The following is a 7,399-nucleotide window of genomic DNA, read 5'->3' as shown; positions in this document are numbered from 1 at the left end:
AACACTAACCCTAACTAAAGTTACCCTAATCTAACCCTAGAACTATAACTGTAATCTAGCCCTAGCTTGAAAACTCTAGTTCCAAGTAGAATCTAAGCCCAACCCTAATCTAACCCTAACTGAAGTTCTAATCTAACCATAACCTTAGAAATCAAACCCTAACCAAACCCTAATCTAACTCAAACCCTAATCTAACTTGAAAACCCTAATCTAATCAAACTGTAATCTAATCATAACCCTAGAAATTAAATGCTAACCAAACCCTAATCTAACTTGAAAACCCTAATCAAACCCTAGAATCTAACTCAAACCCTAATCTAACCCTAACTCAAACTCAAGCCCTAATTTAACACTAACCCTAACTAAAGTTACCCTAATCTAACCATAACCCTAGAATTCAAACCCTAACCAACCCCTATGACATAGTGCAAGGAAAAAGTATCCCCAAAGAAGATCTCCTACCCCCCAACTATACAACCACACAACAGAAACACAACACCAAGAAAGAAAAAAGAAAGATCTAATACCAAATTACAATAATATATTCATAAAATATAACTGATTGCATGCAATGTGTTGGGCTATAAGGCCTTCCCAGTTATGAGCAAATACAAAGCAAGTAATATTTCTACAAGATCCCTCAAGATCTAATCCAAACACTAGTTATTCTAGATCCACACTCTGGTAGAAACCCTCAAGGAAGATCTTTACTTGTGCTCACAAGCCCCAAAGCAATCTCCTTGTTTCACAAGCCTCGGCTACTAGCTCTCTTCCAAAATGCGCTCTTCTAGCTCCTCCACTTCTCCACGATGGATGAATAATGACTAAAGACTTCCCCACAACCCCTACTTATACTAATATAAGCCACAAGTAGGCCTAGAACACAAATTAAATACAAATACATAAATTAAATGCCACAAGTCGACCTGGAATAACAATTAAATGCCCAAAATTGATGTCTGAGTAAAACTGTGATATCTCCTAGCTCTGATGGAATTAGAACTCACGCTTCAAATCATGGTTATTACTCTAGGCCCTATTTAATCACTTAAATTTTCATCCTCATTGTGGAATATTAGTTACATAGCCTGCAATAGGTACCAAATTCCTAAGCAAGGCCGAGCTCCTCCTAGACCATGTCGAGCAACCAAAGACCATGTCGACCATGCTGAGTCCCAAGACCATGCTGAGAAACCATAGACTATGCCAAGCAACAAAAGACCATGTCGAGCTCCCAATGTATACCAAATACTCGTATCTCCACAACAGTTAACCAAAACCCTGCAAACATGCAGTCTTGATTGTAAGCAAACCCAAGATGCTCTTGCATCACCCTAATCTAACTCAAACCCTAATCATTTAGACTAATCTAACTCAAACCCTAATCATATACCCTAATCTAAATCAAACCCTAATCTAACTCAAACCCTAATCTAAATCAAACCCTAATCTAACTCAAACCCTAATCTAAATCAAACCCTAACCTAATAATAACTCTAGAAATCAAACCCTAACCAAACCCTAATCTAACTTGAAAAGCCTAATCTAAATCAAACCCTAGAATCTAACTCAAACTCTAATCTAATCCTAACTCAAACTCAAGCCCTAATTTAACACTAACCCTAACTAAAGTTACCCTAATCTAACCCTAGAACCGTAACTATAATCTAACCCTAACTTGAAAATTCTAGTTCTAGGTAGAATCTAACCCTAACCCTAATCTAACCATAACTAAAACCCTAATCTAATTGTTACCTATTTTAGCCTCTCGCCAAAATTTGAATTCAAATACCTAAGCCCACCCAATGGCCACTTACTATCTTTTATATTATTTTAGTGCCCTAGAAATACAAAAAAAAAAAAAAAAGACTAAACCTTATGTATTTCCTTATTTCTAAGTGACTGTGCATTTTAATGTTTCTGCCGGCCTACACTTTTTGTGCCGTTAGATCTTTCGTGATCTATGGTGGGTGCTTTCTCGCATTCTCAAGATGCACTACATTTACATAATGCAGGGAAGCCTCTTTGTGATGCATGGCAAGTGGGTATGTTTCCTTTTGTGGGCCACAAAGTTGGCAAGCTACTAGTGAGCTAGCAGCTTGATTGGTGCCCACTTTCCCACATTTTGTTTTTTGTCAAACTTTCTAACAATGTAGGAAAATGCCCTGGTGAACATCTCCTAGTGATGTCATAGAGGATATTCACACAAGTTCAGAGGGCAGATGTTATGGGCATTGTCATATCTCCCAAGATCAATGGCTGGCACATGCCCGCAATGTGAAGTTGCAAGGATGTTAATTAATGCGGGAAAGTGCCTTTTTGTCACATGTCCTTGTGGGGTCAGGTTTTTTCTATATGTTGTCAGGTGATGCTAGATGGGGTTGGGTCAGGCTAAGTAAAATGCTGAGTGGTTCATGGGCCCAAAAACTTTGTGGGGCAGGCGCAGTGTAGTGAGGATCTTCATGGTCGTTGATCTTTTAGAGATCAACGATTGACACTTCCCCACAATATGAAGATGCAAGGTAATTAAGAAATGTGGGAAAGCACCTAAAGGACACATGTCCTTGAAAACTTGGGGAGATACATTACAGCTAGGGCGTTGGTAGTGAGGGCCGGCAGTAATGAGACCATCGCAGTCAGAGTTGCAAGGTGGCATAGTTAGTTGAAGATGTGGTCAAACTAGGGAAGACCTTGCGAGGTGGCAGAAAAATAAAAGACTATTGGCCCACGTGGCCCATTTTTGTTGCAGTATTCTGTTGGCTTGCTGACTTTTCTTACTAATGAGCCAGAAATAAAGGGAATCAAGTTTTCTTGCACAATGTGATCTTCATTATCGATACCAACCACTCTCGAGTGAATGTTGCACTTGGCAAATGAGGGGAACACTCCACCGCCTCTGATCCTACCAATCTACTTGGTCAAAATGGTTTAATGGCACCATTTTCTATCTTCTCAAGGCCCTGCTTTGAAAAAATATCAGATTTCATTGTATTTAAGTCTGTGCCAAGGTTGGATTCATAACTTTAGTTAGAAATATCTTAGTTATGCCTGAGCTATAAAGGCAATTTTTGTAGATTTTGTCCTGGTTGACTCTTCTCTATTTCTCTAATATTGCTCTGCAACTTCAGTGTAAATTCCCTTTGCCTCTGAACTGTATGACATTTTTCATTATCTCCTCCAGCCATTGATGTAAAGTGCAAGAACTATTTTCCTGTCATTCCTGTATTGTGGATATCTACATTCTTGCATGACTATATCTCTTTTGGCCTATGAATGGTATATAAGTGAAGCCTCTCTTTCCTTCTGTCATTCATTTGGGTTTTCTGATCAACATGTGATTGTTAGATTAAAGCAAGTATGGATGTGTATATCTTTTAGTGTCATGATGGTTCAATAGTGCATGTATGGGCAGAGATTGGTTCGAACACTCTATTTTGGTACATCACCCCCTTAGGTTAGAGTAGGTAGATTTGCTTCTATGCATTCCTTCTCCCTTTCCCTCTCCAAGAGTAGTAAGGTGCAGCTTGATAGTAAAGGAAGCTGACCTTCTCCAGAGACTCAACCTCACAGTTCAAGTCCCACAGCTTGGAGGTTGTTTCCATGTTTCACAAGGTTGTCCTTAGGTAAAAGCTTTGGACATGGGTGCAAAATTTTGTGACAGCACTAACCATAACACTAGAATTCAAACCCTAACCAAACCCTAATTTAACTCAAACCCTAATACACAAAGTCGGCCCAACTACAAGTACTTAGGTACTGAAGACAAACTTAGTGAGGTTCTGATACTTGGCGACCATTTCCAATGTTTGGCATCATCATGCACTCGGTAGACGTAGAAGCTTGACTTATACTAATCACTTTCAAGTAGTCTGAACTTGGTCTACACTAGTGGCTCGGTGAACACTGCAAAACTCAACATATAAACTGAATCACTTGGTTGACACTACATAGCTTGATCAATACTATCACTATGAGCTCAATATAAACTGAATCAGTAGGTTGACATTGCATAGCTTGGTCAATAGTAGATTTACATCACTGAAGCTATGAACTCGGTAAGCACTGGAGAACTTGGCCTGTACTGATAAACTTAGTAAACATTATGAAGCTCGATTTACACTAATAATCACCAACTTGGTAGATACTGCTCAATGTGAATTGAATATTGTTCTTGGAACTCGGTAGCAACTGTAGAACTCATTAGAGCCTGAATTACTTGGTTAACACTATTTACTGTACTATAAGCTCAGTAGTTGATAATCATTTAAGTAAGTGTGTTGGTTACTAATAAAAAAACTTGACTATAATGTTAACACTCTCTACATGACCTTCAATGAGGTATCATCATTTCCTAAATTGAGATTAATTTGGATCTCATGGTTCTATCAACTTCCTGAAGCTCAACCAATGTGCCTTAAGAATTCAATAGAATATTGTAGTGATCTATGATAGATCTTGTTGACTATGAGATAACATTGTTGGATGCCTTCATCTTAGCTTGAATCTTATCTACATGTTCCTGAATAGTATTTGTAAATCTAAGCACATCTGACAAAATTATGTAAACCTATTGTACTCTCTATGTAAGATTCATCATTACTTGTTTTACTTTCTTCTCAGTTATGGTTATGAATACTTTGTCCATAACCTTGGTCTCAACTCTTCTTGTTGACCAGTCCATTAACTTGTCATTAGATTTAAAATTCTCAACAATTACTTGATCAATGATGTTTACTAGTTGATTAGTGATAGATGTATCTTCATCTAAGTTTTGTATCTCAAAAGCTTCAACAAAAATATGTTCAACATCTTGTAATGTATGTTCTTTCTTTAGCTCTATTATTAGCTCTTCTTGTCTCTTTTTCTTCTTCAAAATTTCTTGTAACAAGAGGTTTTGATACAAGGTGAGATTTGCCAAATCAAATTGTGGCATCTCAGTATTTTCATCCAGACTAACCTCAATATCTGGTGAAATTTCCTTTATTGCTTTTCTCATCCTATTTGGTGAAGGGGTACTACTACTTGGCACTACCTTAGGAGTAGGTGAGGGGTTGTCACCACTCGATCTTGCTTGTAAATTTGTAAGCCTTATCATTTTTATCAATTTCTCTATCTTCACCATCTTCTTCTTCATTTGTAAGCCTTAACTACTCAGCTTCTGGAGTGTTAGGGGTGTACGTATGTATAAGAGACATGTTGTCTTGTGGACTTAGCACACCTGAGATTTCTCCACTACTGTGTTCATCATCAACATTCACAGTCTCTACCTCCTTTATACTTATCCCAAAAATGTTCTTCCATAGCAACTTGCTTTGTTGTCACACAACTTCCTATTTGTTTTGTAATATCGAGAACATTCTATATTTAGGAACAATCTTCTCCTATTTTGTTTCAAAAAGGTGTCCTTTTGTTCTTGTGACAGATTAGGAATATCTCTATCAAGTGTTTCATCTCTTATATGATTTTCTACTACCTCTTCCTGCTGCCATTTCCTTTCTAATCTATCCTATAGATCCTTTGGTATCTTTATCTCAATTGTACTAGGAGCTAGTGTTTTCTTTGCAATCATTTCTAGCATAGCCTCCTCAACTTTATCTCTATCATCATTATCTAGTGTATCATTTCTTACATAACTGAAACTAGATAATCCTACAAATGGTTTTGATCTATGTGATAGGTGGGCCTCTAACCAATCTTCTTCTTCTGGTTTTAGGTTCACTTGACTTAGTAGTCTCTACTACCTTCTAGTTTGCAAACTACTCAGAAATAACAGCTACCCTAATCCTTGGCTTATTTGGTGGTGGAGGTGTTACTGCCTTCTTTTCTTCTATTCTTTTGGTCTTCTTTCTCGATGTCATATCAACAACTAGGGCTTTACCCTTGTCAACTAATTCTTCTTCATATTCCTCATCACCACTTCCTTTCTCTTTGTCTTCACCAAGACTTTGATTTATTAGCAATGGTTCTTTTTTATTATTTTTTTAAAGAGGGGTGAACGCTTTGATTTGGAGCTATGAACCAGTGAGGTCACAAACGAGGGACCTCATCCCCATGAGATTTGAACCTTGATGGCAAGGATAACAACGCAACAATGTAACCATCACAACATGCCACTATTGGAAACAATGGTTCTTTTCCCTTGCCTAGGATGCTCAATTTTTCTTCTAGGTCATCAATCATCTTATTCCTTTTCTTTTCTTTGGAAGCTATCTTTATGTTCATTGTTATCCTTGATTTTTCTTCTTCATATTTTCCAAATTGATTTTTCTTGACACATGTATCTCTTATTTTAATAATGCATCAACGTTTGCACACACATCACCACTCTCTATTTCATATCATAAACTTTGTAGCCATGCCTTCCTTCACTTTACTACTAGCAAAAATGTGTTGTACATATGAACAAGAAAACAAATGTCACTATAATATTTTTTGACCAATTCCTCTGGAATTCTCATTCTCCTTTTCATTCTCAACTTGAATTCATCATTTAAATATGTATTCATTGTATTATCAAAATTGTCTCCCAATTGAGTAATAAACTCATTGATTTGCCTTATAACTAGTTTGTCTTGATCCCATACAACATTTCCTACACTAGGAAAATACTTCTAAATATAAAAGAATGTACAAACAATTAGGGAACCAAACTTACACATTGAATTATTTTTGCTTTCTTATTGATGATATTTTTTTTGCTAGTTGTAATATTTGCAGCTTGGCAAGATCATATTCATGATCTTTCATCACAATCTTCCACACTTAGTCCATAACCATATACGAAACACTATTCAATTTTCTCAATTGATAGAATTTTTGAACAATGACTCTCACTAAAAATTCTATGAGTGGATCATAAATGCTTGTAATAGACAGATCACATCCATTCTACTCAGATCCTATATTAGCCTAAACTACTTCTTAGCTCAAGCATCACATAGTTTTCTTCCTATCTAGGGTTGGATAACATGTAATTCTGTGTATCATTGTCTTTGTGATTTCTACTAGTACATTCTATAGCCAGTATTTGATATCATGATTTCTACTCAAGATGACTTTGATCTATTCCAATCTAAAATTTCTTGGAAATTCTAGGGCTCAAGTTAACCCTTTCCATTAAAAAATTTGAAACTCATCCTTCAAGGTTCCTTCATCACACAACTTCTCATAATCTTTTCTAATTTCATAGTCTCCCATTTCTCCAATTTTGTACATGTAAAAACTTCTAACGTCATGAATTATGATGAATTTAGGTGGTATTGAGGATAATACAACAATTGAGGCTCCTTTTAAAGGAATTTCTAGAATATCATGAAATTTAGGTGGAGTACATGCATCACTCTTCACTAGTTGAATTTTACTAACCTTTTGACTCATTCTAGTAGTCGATGAATTTGTC

Source organism: Cupressus sempervirens, chromosome 11, assembly GCF_028749045.1.
Source record: "Cupressus sempervirens isolate cs-2001-9-10 chromosome 11, ASM2874904v1, whole genome shotgun sequence".
NCBI lineage: Eukaryota > Viridiplantae > Streptophyta > Pinopsida > Cupressales > Cupressaceae > Cupressus > Cupressus sempervirens.
Note: the sequence above shows the minus strand (reverse complement) of the source record.